Genomic DNA, 13707 nt, shown 5'->3' with positions numbered 1-13707 from the left:
TTTTAAAATAAGGACTGTACTCACTAGCATTCGCAGGGAGAGAAAATGCAGGCAGGGTCGTGCTATAGTTCACTAGACTCTATATTTTCGAAACGGCTCATGGTTCACAGAAACAGTCCTCATATAGTTAATTCAGTTCAGCATGTAGTGGACCTAAGTTCATGTTTGTTAGTCTCTCTCTCTCTCTCTCTCTCTCTCTCTCTCTCTCTCTCTCTCTCTCTCTCTCTCTCTCTCTCTCTCTCTCTGTGTGTGTAACCAAACAAACATGTCAAACGTGCTGCATTCCTATACCACATATTATACTACAGGCTACTATTAGAGCTAGTGCTGTGTTATTATCTACCACTAGTAGAAGTAGAATGGGTAGCTCACGTAACTCCTGGTAGAGCATGGTGCTGTAATATCATGGTTCAGAGATCATGCACACTGTCATACTAATAAATATATGCTCTGGATAAGGGCCAGATGCCATATATGTAAGAACCTTGATACAATCTAGTGCGACATATATACAGTTAATTATCCTAGTATATTACGTTAAATTACTTAAGTCAGAACATGTTGGAATAGGACTAAACAGTATAGTTTGATTCAAGCACTATAGGGTTACAAACTACACTATACTAACAATGAACTCAGAAGAGTTATACAAAAAATTACACAAAGTGAAACATTAATGTTTGCTCCCAGGATATTGCATTAAGATAGTGCATGGACTTGAATTTTCACCTGAACACAGCAGTGACACAACACCTCCAAAAGTGGTGAGGCAAAAATATGTCATTAAAATCTGCTATGATGTCCAACCCCCCCCAAAAAAACCCAAACATTTTTTCAGTCACCTTTTAGCAAAACCATTGTTATCACTTTCTTCAGTGAATGAAAATGGTGTCTGTAACTGAACTACTGTTGGCTGCACTGATGATCATTCTGACTACCTGGGTCTGGTGGTGGAAGTGCCCAAACCTGCCCGTAATCACCCAGAACAGTGCAGGTAAGGCAGAACTGGATTTATTGGGTAATATATGTTAATATATATTAGAATTTTTGCCATTTCAGTGTGATTAATTGAGTCTTTGTTCATTACTTCGCTACGATGAGCACCCATAGACTACCAAAGAGAACAATTATAACTAAGGCTGTGAAATTTTGAAATTTGATCTTTAATGTTTCAACTTAATATCATCTGGTGTACCGTAAGTGAATTGAAAGATCTCTGCTATTCCAATAGAGGGCAAAATAGATCAATAAACTCAGGGCCAGCATTCTTTAGAGAGCTAAGAATTTGACAATAAAAATACATCTGTTAAGAAAAAAAATTATGTGTCAGGTTATGCATTCAGAATATATGTTTTAGATGAATGAGAAATAAATTCAAGAGGAGTTGTTATTGTTGTTATTGTTTATTACTTAACTGCTTTTGTTAGACTGACCCTCCTGACATTGGATTATAATGTGACCTGGCATAAATTGGGCATGACTGGCTTTTCAAATAAAAAAAGCAGCAATGTGCTGAATGGAGTCACCAGATTATTGAATCTCTTTAATCCTGTTAAGTCAGTAAAGCGTTAAACATTCACCACACAAAGCACTATGATACAATGCATCAGATGGCAATATTAAAAAAAATGTATTGTTTAACGCATTTTCCTATTGGCCCTAATTTTTCTCATTTTTGAATGATTTATATCTTAGTTTGCATGGCAGCTGCAAATAAAATGGTTTTCTGACATTAAAAGCTTGCCAACGGGTGTTCAGTTGGTCATAGCTAAATGTAGAAACTACTTTGCCTCTGCATAGTAGTAACTCCTTCACCCACAGCACGTCTCTCTTTGTCTCTGTTTTGTAGCACTGAATGCTGTGGTTCCCGAACCACCGCAGACAGCTTTGCCAGAGTCTGATGCAGAGCAGATAGCTCCGAATCAGTTAACTCCTCTCACTTTCCCTACTGAATGCTCTGTCGTTGTGAGTGCTGTGTATGGCAGCACCGTGGCTGCTCCGGTGTTCAATAGCAACAACTTCTATGGCTCATCTTTCTTCACCTTCAATACTAAGGGTGTTGGCAATGGTATGCTATAATGAATTTAAGCAATAGTTAGGAGAATTATTTATAATAAAAAAAGATAATAGAATGTACCAAGCTACATGTTTAAATCACAAAATGGTAGAAGTCAATGTGGTGTTGTAGCATTGTAGAAGTCAATTGTACATTAATTAAAAATAATTTGTACTTTGTATTTAGTTAATTGCAATATTGTTTTTTGTTTTTTACATTTTTTTACAGAGTCAACTGAAGAACAAAAAGCCCACTTAGGTAATAATCTGAATAATGTAATTCCTTACATTCTTAACCTTATTATTTAGTTGGCAATCTCAAGACCTCTTATTCAGAAACTACTGTAAGTTATTCAGTAACAAAGGTATGTAGTTACAAGACTGAGGCATGGATCTGGCCCCATCTGTGGATCTTGAGCATTTAAGGCTTTAATTCAGATAAAACATAAAGCCTAATGTACACTGAACCCAGTTTCACAAAAAAAAAAAGTGCTGATCTATGTGACTCTTTGGAGTTACAGTTTCTTTTAGGAATGTTATACCAGATTAGATCTGATTTAAGAATAATTAGCAAACCAAGGCATGAGGCAGAACATTTGTAACAAAATTGTGTATTATGTAAATTAGTTGTTTTTGCTTCTTTGCTAATTTAGTGTTTGTCTGGAGACGATACCTTTTACAGTGCTATCCAGATTACTGAATATTAGTGCCTATGAGTGAATTATAATTTGGAAAGGCATAAGGGGTCATTTCATGTCAAATCACAATATAAAAGGGAGATACCATCTGTGATATAAGGCACTATTTGAGTGCATTTAAATTATTGTCATTCACTCATGTTTGTTCTCCAGTCTAAACACTGTTCTTTAGTATTCAGATCATCTTAGACTGAACTAAGATTTTGTTATTAGAACTGAGCCAGATATAGGCAATGCCAGTTTTTGCTAATTAGCATGTTCCAACATAATATATCAAGACTAAATTAATTTCTTATTAAGACTCTTTGATATGGTTTTGTAACTTTTCACATTTTGTGAATTTTCTATATATATGTCACAAGAAATACACAATTAAACGTTTATTTTAACTTTTCTATAAACAAACAGAAGAGTGTGTTCTAAAGAACATTTTGGAGAGTCACAAAGCCATCATGAAGAAGAAAATCGAGTGCCTATTTGAGGGAAAAAAGGATGTAAAAAATAAAATATATCTTAAGAAAGTTTATACGGAGGTATTCATCACAGAAGGAGAACTCAAAGAAGTCCAATAATGAACACGAAATTTTGAAGATTGACAAAGTTTTTAATATGAAAAAATCTCAGGACACTCCAATCAACTGTAATCAAATTTTCAACTTGCCATGGAAAAATGAAAAGAACAAGCTTGTGTTGACCAAAGGAGTTGCTGGCATTGGAAAAACAGTTTCTGTTCAGAAATTCATTCTTGATTGGGCAGAGGGAGATGCAAACCAGGATATAGACTGCATGTTTCTTCTTCCATTTCGAGAGATTAACTTGGTTAAAGATGGAGAGTACAGTTTTCATGAATTACTGTTGGAATTCTACCCTGAACTGGACAAACTGAAGGAAACAAAAATCTATGAAGACTACAAGCTTGCATTCATCTTTGATGGGCTTGATGAGAGTCGACTTCCATTGGATTTCAACAGCAGAATAGTGTGCAGCGTAACAAAGAAAGCATCTGTGGATGCCCTGATTACAAATCTCGTCAAAGGAAACATACTTCATCACATTCAGCTCATCACATTCCTTCAGAGCATGTGAGCTTATTCACAGAGGTGCGAGGCTTCACTGATGCACAGAAGGAGGAATACTTCAAAAAGAGGATACTGGATAAGAATGAAGCTTCTAAAATCATCTACCATATTAAGACTTCTCGCAGCCTGTACATCATGTGCCACATACCTGTCTTCTGCTGGATCACAGCTACTGTTCTGCAGGCAGTGCTGGTGGAAAACCATGGAAAAGACATTCCCACCACACTGACTGAAATGTACATCCATTTCCTTCTTATACAGATGAATATAAAGAACCAGAAGTATGACATGAAATATGAGCGAGACATGAAAAAGCTGATGGAATCCAACAGAGAGATGATCTTGAAACTGGCCAAGCTGGCATTTGAACAATTAAAACAGAAGCACATAATATTCTATTAAGATGACTGTGGTATCAAAGATTCAGAGTTCAGTGGTATTTGCACAGAGATCTTCAAGCAGGAATCTGTACTTCATAAGGAGAAGGTATACTGCTTCATACATTTGAGTGTTCAAGAGTTCCTTGTTGCTCTCCATGTGTTCTACTGCTACCTGAACAAGAACATGGATGAGCTGTAGTTCCTCCTTGATGGATCACTTCCAGAAGGTTTCAGTTTCATGGCAGTTGTACCAAAAAAATGTGTCCTTGTATTTCTTGCTGATCAAACATCCTGCTAGCCAATGTCCAGTCTCTGGACAACAAGCTCGACGACCTCCAGGCCAGGATGAAATTCCAGAGGGACATTCGGGACTGCAACCTCCTCTGCTTCACTGAGTCATGGCTGAACCCAGCGGTACCAAATCACACCATCCAGCCAGCCGAGTTCTTCTCGGTTCACTGTATGGACAGGATGGCAGATTCGGGGAAGTCGAGAGGCGGTGGAGTGTGTGTGATGGTAAACAACAGCTGGTGCAACAATGCCAATGTTGTTACTCTCACCCGCTCCTGCTCACCCAACCTGGAGCTGCTCGCCCTCAAGTTTCATCCTTTCTACCTTCCTCGGGAGTTCACTTCGGTCATCATCAACACCGTGTACATCCCACCTCAGGCCAACATGGACACTGCACTGTGGGAACTTCATGAGGCTCTCACACAGTTTCAGGCACAACACCGGGATGCTGCACTCAGTTTCCCAACTAGAAGCCCTGGGTGAACAAAACCATCCACGAGGCTCTGAACTCTCGCACTGCTGCCTACGATGCAGGCATCGTCAACAGAAACATGGATGAGTACAAGTCTGCGGCATACGGAGTACGCAGGGAGGTGAGGGAGGCCAAGCGGCGCTACAGGAGGAAACTGGAGTCACAGTTCCAGCAGAGTGGCTCTAGATCCCTGTGGCAGGGACTACGGACGATCACAGACTGCAGGAGCCCACCCTCTGGACTGATGAGTGCGGATGAGTCTCTGGCCAACGAGCTGAACACATTCTTCGCTCGCTTCGAGCTAATGCTAATGCTAACAGCGCTAATGCTAGCAGTGCTAATGGTGCTATCGGCGCAGCCAAAGGCGCATGCGCAGAGCCCACCATAGAACAGCGCCCTCTCATCATCACAGGGAGTGATGTGAGGAGAGTGAATACCAGGAAGGCGGCGGGACCAGACGATATCTGCGGGAGAGTCCTCAAAGCCTGCGTAGACCAGCTAGCCCCGGTATTCACCGACATCTTTAATCTTTCCCTGACGCTCGGTATCGTCCCATCCAGCATCAAGTGATCCACCATCGTCCCCGTCCCGAAGAAACCTCGACCCTCTGGCCTCTATGACTACCGCCCTGTTGCCCTCACATCAGTCGTGATGAAGTCCTTTGAAAAGCTAATCAGAGATTTCATCACATCTTCGCTGCCAGCCTCCATGGACCCACTGCAGTTTGCACACCGCCACAACCGCTCCACTGATGATGCAATTGCACATCTGCTCCACACTACACTGACTCACCTGGATGAAGGGAGGGGAAATTATGTTAAAATGCTATTTGTCGACTACAGTTCAGCATTTAACACTATCATCCCCTCCCTACTCACTACTAAGTTGGGGGATCTAGGACTGCATACATCCCTGTGCGACTGGATCTCCAACTTCCTAACAGACAGACCACAATCAGTACGGGTGGGCAACTGCGCCTCATCCACCCTCACCCTCAGCACTGGAGGTCCTCAGGGTTGTGTCCTAAGCCCCCTGCTCTACTCACTGTACACCTACGACTGCACAGCCACTTCCAGCTCTAACATCATTGTCAAGTTTGCTGACGACACCGTTGTCGTGGGTCTGATCTCGGACAACGACGAGAGGACCTACCTGGAGGAGATTAAACACCTGGAAAACTGGTGCCAGGAAAATAATCTCCTCCTAAACATCAGTAAGACAAAGGAGCTGATCGTGGATTGCAGCAAGAAGCAGGTGCGGCACTACCAACCTGTGAGGATCAGTGGAACCACGGTGGAGAGAGTAGATAGTTTCAGGTACCTTGGAGTTCACATCTCGCAGGACCTGTCCTGGTCCCGCCATACCAACTCCCTGGCAAAGAAGGCTCGTCAGCGTCTTTACCATCTCAGACGCCTAAGAGACTTCAGACTGCCCTCCAAGGTACTGCGGAACTTCTACACTATCGAGAGCATCCTCATGGGGAACAGCACCAAGCAGGACAGACAAGCACTCCAAAGGATAGTGCGTTCAGCAGAGTGCATCACTCATACGGAACCTCCTTACCTGCAGACCATCTATTACAAGCGGTGCCAGACTAAGGCCAGGAGGACTGTGAAGGACCCCACCCATCCCAACAATAGGCTCTTCTCTCTGTTGAGGTCAGGGAAGCGCTTTCGCTCCCTGAAGACCAAGACAGAAAGACTGAAGAGTAGGCTCTTCCCACAGGCCATTCGGGAGCTGAATCAGGGAAACTGATAAACTGTGGGGACCTCCACCACCATGTAACTGTAAATATGTCAATTGTAAGCTGGAACTGGATATTGTGTACATACATATTTAGCTTTAGTTCCTCCCGCACTCCTTGGTGCATTGGGCAACAAGCGCTCTCCAACGGGTCCTATTGGCTGCAGCGTCGCTGGCTTTGTCCAACGAGCGTATGTCAATAGTTTTTAGGTCGGCGATGAAGGTTGATCTCCAGGTGGTTTTGGGTTGGCCTTGCTTTCGCTTTCCTCCTGTCGGTGTCCAGTGTACAGCTGCCTTTGAGATGCGTTTGTCTGGAAGATGTAGGAGATGACCAGTGAGGCGCATTCTGCGTTTGGTGACGATTTCTTCCAGCTTCCGCAATCCACTCAATTGAAGAACTTCCTCATTGGTAATTCTGTCCTTATACGAGATACCCAGTATTCGGCGGATGCACCGTTGATGGAAAACGTTTAGTTTCTGGGCGATCCTCTTTGTGTTCCTCCAGGTTTCACTGGCGTAAATGGCGGTTGGGATGACGATCGTGGAGTACAGATGCATTTTGATTCCTGTATTAATTGTTGTTGAGGACCAGATGTGGCGTAGACGCTGGAACACACCCACCGCCTTTCCGATCCTACATCGAACGTCCGCTTCTGAGCCACCGTCATTATTGGATACTATGCTGCCGAGATATGTGAACTCGATGTCCTCCACCGTTTGCTGCCCAATAGTTATCTGCACCTTGGTTTGACGATTCACCCACATGACCTTGGTGTTAATGCGCAAGCCAACATTTTCCGCTTCGCCCTCAAGGCATGTTGTCATGGAATGTAGAGCCAGTTTTATATTTGCTAGCAAGGCAATGTCGTCTGCGAAATCGAGATCAGTGAGATGAGATCCATTTGTCCAAGGAATTCCAGTCACTGGGCTCATCACCTTTTTCATGACGTAGTCGACTGCGAGCAAAAAGAGAATTGGCGACAGGATACATCCTTGCTTGACTCCGGTTCGATGTTGAAGAAATCTGTCTAGCCATCGTCTGTCCTGACGCAGCAGCTAGAGGTGATATATAGGTTCTGGAAGACGTTGACAAACCGCTGTGGAATGCCGTAGGCTTGTACAATTGTCCACAAGGAGCCCCTGTGGACGCTATCAAAAGCCTTTTTGAAGTCGATAAAGTTGATGAGCAAGGGGCGCTGGAATTCGATGCACTGTTCGATGATATTACGAAGCGTGTAAATCTGCTCACTGCACGGACGGCCCGCTCTGAATCCGGCTTGCTCTTCTCTGAGAATTTCATCCACTGCTTGTTGTAGGCACCGTAATAGAATGCTGCAGAAGACTTTTCCAGGAACCGAGAGGATGCCCTGCCAATTGTTGCAGTCAGCGGTATTGCATTTCTTGGGGAGTTCAACGATTACTCCTTTCTTCCAGTCACTTGGGATGCTCTGATCTTGCCAGCACTTGTTGAGCAGCACTGTGAGGGTGTTTACAATTGCGTCTCCACCGTGCTTTAGCATTTCCGGTGCTATCTCGTCTAGACGAGGTGCTTTGTTGGCTTTGAGTGTTCGAATAGCCACCTTAGTTTCCTCGATAGTGATTAGATCAAGATTAAATACCAGGTCTGGAGGTGGCGGTGTGGTGCCAAAGTCATAGGTGTTGGCAGGGGTGGGCTGGTTCAAGGTTTCCTTGAAGTGTTCTACCCAGCGCGCATCTTGTTCTTCTCTGGTGAGCAGAAACACCCCGTCCTTGTTTTTGATGGGTGCACTTGAGTTGCTCCATGCCACAGTCAACTCTTGTACAATGCAGTACAGGGTCTTATTGTCATTCTTGCTAGCCGCCTCATGTGCTTCGGTTCCTTTGCATTCCAACCATGCCTTCTTGTCAGATTTGCAGCTTCGTTTGACTGCCCTATCCAGTTGCCGATATCGCTCTGCTGTGGTTTCCTTGTCAGGGTCAGCTTTTGCCTGTTCGCGTCGGCATTTTGCAAATATCCTTTCGTCAATCAGGCTCCAAGTTGGGTCCCGTATCCAATGTTCTTTCTGTGTCCCGCATCGGCGACCCACGGTTTCCTTTACCGTTTCTATGACTGCTTGTTTGAATGCCATCCAGTATTTGTCGATGTCGCCCGCATCTTGGAGTAGCTCGAACCGATTTCTCAACTCCAGTTGGAATTGTTGGACCGCAGCAGGTCCTTCCAGCTTCTCCACAGCGTAAGGACGTTGTCATTGCTTTTGTTCTCTCTGTTTGAGCTGTAACCAAATTGAGGATCGTACGAGATAAAGGTCCGATCCAACGTCCGCTCCGCGATAGGCTCTGACGTCCAACAGTGCTGAACGCCATCGCCGAGAGATAAAGATAAAGTCAATTTCATTGTATGTGGCTCCATCCGGCGATCGCCAGGTTTTCTTATGGATATTTTTGTGGAAGTATGTGTTACCAATGCAGAAATTGTTCATATTGCTAAAGGATAGAAGTCGTTCACCATTATCATTGGTCTGTCGCCCCGAACTGTGTTGACCAATGATGTTTTCTAAGCCACGACGGTCGTCGATAATTTGTGCATTAAAATCACCAATGAGAAGTTTAACATCATGAGATGGGATTTCATCAATGGTGTATTGTAAGAGTCCGTAGAACGTATCCTTCTGATCGTCATCGGAGTCTTCGGTTGGAGCGTATACTTGGATGATGGAAGTTTTAGCGTGTCTTGATTGAAATCGTGCCGTGATGATGCGATCGTTGACAGGTTTCCATCCAAGTAGTGCACATGATGCCTTTTTACTAAGCACCAATCCGACACCATGAATATGGTGCTTCTCATGTCCTGAATACAGGACTGACTTCCCATCACTTCGATCTTTCCCGATCCAGTCCAATGCATTTCAGAGACACCCAATATGTCAAGATTGTAGTTGTCAAATTCGTGTAGAAGCTGGGCAAGCTTCCCACCTTTGCAGAGAGTTCTAACATTCCAGGTGCCTAATTTGGAAATCATTTTTGCATCGAAGGTTCCGGTCTGCATCGGGTGTTGGACACCCTCGCGGGTTTGCTCCAGCACCATCATCAAGTTAGAGCCAGGTCCTCTTTGCTGATGGGATCGTTTAGAATATTCGTTGTTGTTTCTGTAGCGGTAGAAGTTTTTACAGGGCCGGGTTGCTGGCCTGGCACCTAACCCTCCTCCTTTCGCTTCCGGCACTTGGGAGCCGGCAATGGCAGAGTTACATACATATATACATATCCATATATACATTGTACATTGTGTATATAAACATATTATACATACATTGTACATACATTGTTAATATATATATATATATATATATATATATATATATATATATATATATATATATATATATATATATATATATTTCCCTATACACCTGTTTTGCTTTCCTCAGTTTGGACAGAGCACTCTCAAACCATTTCACTGTGAGTTATACTGTGTATGACTATATATGTGACAAATAAACCAAACTTGAAACTTGAAAAATATAAAAACACACGCAAACAAGTTATCAACAAAATTCTGCACACATCTAGTTGGCACATTTTTGGTCCTTTTTGATTGAGCATCATGGAAAACTTTGCAACTGTAATAGTAGGATCTCAGAATGCCATGAACCTTTTCTATAAGAAAAGCAAATAAAAATGTTACAGAGGAAGAAATTATATACAGATATAGACTGAGGAAAGATACAATTTTGCTATTCTGCCCTGATTCTGCCCTGATGTTCTGAAGTGAACAATTCAGTGCTGAAGTCATGCAGTCATGCAGGCTGGTAAAGTTACAAATGCATAATCTTTTGATTTAAGTGGCAGATTTCAGCGTAGCCTACCACTGGGATTTGTGAGTCATCTGTCTCCTGGTGTGGGTCTTTAATATGTATGGACTCATTTGCATGTCAGTTTTGATTGACTTTCACCATGGGCACAAGGTGAATTTACCACAGTAGTAAGCTGACAATTCTGTGCTAATTATTGCCAAGATAATGAATCGGAATTAAATATCATGTTGCACATTTTGTATGCTGTAGTTCAATTACCTTCAAATTTTATGAATTTGGCCCTTTATGTTTTTACAGTTTTAGGTGAAAGGTTATTTAGGATAGGTTATTTATGTCTGTGATTTGCTATCTGAGTAAAGATGATTTTTGGGTTCTATTTTTATTAAAGCTTGGCAAGTTGCCACTTCAGCAAAGAAAGCTGTGTCTTGGCCATCAAGCTTTCAACTCTAAGAGAATTGGACTTGAGCCATAATGACTTGCAGGATTTAGGAATAAAACTGGTCTCTGAGGGCCTGAAAAAATCAAGCTGTAAACTTGATGTATTACGGTGAATTCTGATCTTATATTATGTAAAATTTAAAATCCATAACATAATATTGTATTTTTTATTTACTTGGTTTGAGCTGTAGAATAATGACACTGATTTTTTAAATGTAATGTTGTACAGTCTAGGCTGGTGTTCCCTAACTACAGACAGCTGTAAGATGCTGATTTCTGTATTCAGCTTTGGTGTACCCCTGAGAGAGCTGGACATGAGTAACAATGATCTACAAGATTCAGGAGTGAAGTTCCTCTCTGATGGACTAGAAAATCCAAGCTGTAAACTGGAAGTACTGTGGTCAGTAGAGGACATATATAAAGAAAAGTTTGGAATATATTTTTATTGTCATCTTTCAGTGTATACAAGCTCAGGTAATACACTAGTACAATGAAATTGTCTGATATAAACTGAAAATGTGTAGCCAACTAGCAAAGAGATATACTTTGGTCAAAATACCTGAAGGATCAAGCATCACAGCACCTTTCTCATCAACACAGCCCTGCTTAGAACAGCTGGTTTTGCATGGTCCTTTAAATGATAAGTATTTACTGCTCACCAAAGCCGCAACCCCCCCCCCCCCCCCTTGTTGTGTAATGATGTAAGTTTGGCTTAGTGCTACTCTGCTAACTGTTGAGTGATAAATATGGCTGCCAGATAAAACATTGTGGTGCAGCTATGTTTGCTCTTAGTTCATTAAACTAACAAACTAATAGCTTTAACATTATTGTAGATCCTGCCACAAGTAAAGTATTAAGTATTGATAAACAGCTAACGAAACACTTGTCCTAGCATAATTATTTTTTCAAAGCTTACATTTCCCTTGTCTGTAGCTTTGCCACAGAGTGGTTAGTATCGATCCATCTTTTAGTAGGTCTTTTTGATACTCCTTGTACTGACTCAATCATAAAAGCAATCAGACACAGTGTTGAGCACACATGCATGCTATGGGATTTTGCTGACTGTAGCTGGGACATTGGAATCAAAATAAACTTTATCCATTTAACTCTTCTGTCCTATGAAGCTATGGACTGATATAGTGTTCTGTGCTGTTCTGTGAAACAACAACAGAGCAGCTCGTAGTTGACATAATACTAGAGGGCACAATGCTTGCAAGACAAATACGGTGCACATCTGTCACACAGGAAACTGATCGGGTTGTCTTATTTCAGTTTCTGGATTGTTAGGCACTCCATATACCCAATGTATGTGCACAAGCACTGAAAAAGTGAATTTTCCATAACATGTGCCCTTTAATTGGTCACGATCGCTGTAGTCAGAGTTTACTGAGGTATATGGGTTTCTTTTTCACTTACATTTGAGAGTTTTGCCAAAGAGAAAGACACATCATCTGTGGTTTCAACTCAGACCTGGCAGAGCATGATAGGATCTAGTCACAGTGACTCAAAACTTTTAATACTCCAAGCTATATTATAGAATCTAAATAGCTATAAATATTCAAGAGTATCAGTAATGTTGTTGTTTTTTTTTAAAGGTTATCTGGATGTTTGGTCACAGAGAAAGGCTGTTGTGCTCTGGCTTCAGCTGTAGGTTTAAATCCTTCACACCTGATGGAGCTGGATTTGAGCTACAATCACCCAGGGCATGCAGGAGAAAAACTCCTTACTGCTGCACTGGACGATAGATACTGTAAACTGGAGAACTCGAAGTAGGTTTTAATTACTTTTTAAGAGGTGGTCAACCTAGACCTAAACTGTAGAAACACATTTACAACTGTTCATTGCCAGTTCCATAAGGTCAATAATTACTGCACTTGTGTCGATGCACCCAAGCAAAATGTTTATGTTAGGTGTGTGTATGCATATTTGTGTGTTTCCCATAGAACGGATGGGGGAGGAGAGTGTAGGATCAGACCAGGACCAAGAAAATGTAGGTTGTTTTTGTTTAAAACTTTAATAAACACTGGTAAAAACTAGTAACAATGTTTTTTAAAACTTAAAAAAAAGTAAACTTTAAACTAAACTTTAAACCAACTTTTATTTCTTGAGTTGTATGACTAGGACAGATTTCCTTAAAGATGGTATAGTATGTACATGTTGTATCCCACTCTGTTTCACCCTCTCCTCTGTTTTTAGATGTCTGCGAACTCACATTAGACCCCAACACAGCACATCACTACATTTGTCTGTCAGAGGGAATCCGAAAGGCGACACGCATTATAGAAATGCAACCGTATGGTTCCAGCTCTGAGAGATTTCGACAGTGTATGTATGTGCTCTGTAGGGAAAGTCTCTGTTATTGGGAGGCTCAGTTGAATATGATTCCTGCCCTTTCTTTTTATTCTGACAGAGTAGGCATGTATCTGGATTGGCCTGCCAGCATTCTATCCTTCTACAGCGTCTCTGCTGACACACACAGGCTGACCCACATACACACGTTTTACTCCACATTCACTGAACCCCTCTATGTAGGATTTAGTCCCACCACAGAAATATATTTGTGTTAATAAAAATTTATAATAATAATTAATAATTAAAAAACCCCAACCTAAACCTATCAAATACCTCAGTGTTGTGCAGGCAGATTCTGTTTGGAATGTGTGTGGGTAGCGAGAGGTTGCAAGCTGGCATGTATTAATAAAGGCAAAGAAAATAGAGACACTTTCTCTAAGACTAAAGGAGGAGGAGAGCTGGCACAGT

General features: G+C 41.9%; 1 pseudogene; it reads left to right on the top strand.

Annotated features, from left to right (window-relative positions):
• Window positions 1-885: 885 nt before the first annotated feature.
• LOC113591734 lies at window positions 886-13526 on the top strand (annotated as a pseudogene).
• Window positions 13527-13707: the final 181 nt, after the last annotated feature.

Source organism: Electrophorus electricus, chromosome 16 (genome assembly GCF_013358815.1).
Source record: "Electrophorus electricus isolate fEleEle1 chromosome 16, fEleEle1.pri, whole genome shotgun sequence".
Taxonomy (NCBI): Eukaryota; Metazoa; Chordata; class Actinopteri; order Gymnotiformes; family Gymnotidae; genus Electrophorus; species Electrophorus electricus.
The sequence above is the reverse complement of the archived record's forward strand: the minus strand, read 5'-3'. Positions and strand labels throughout refer to the sequence as shown.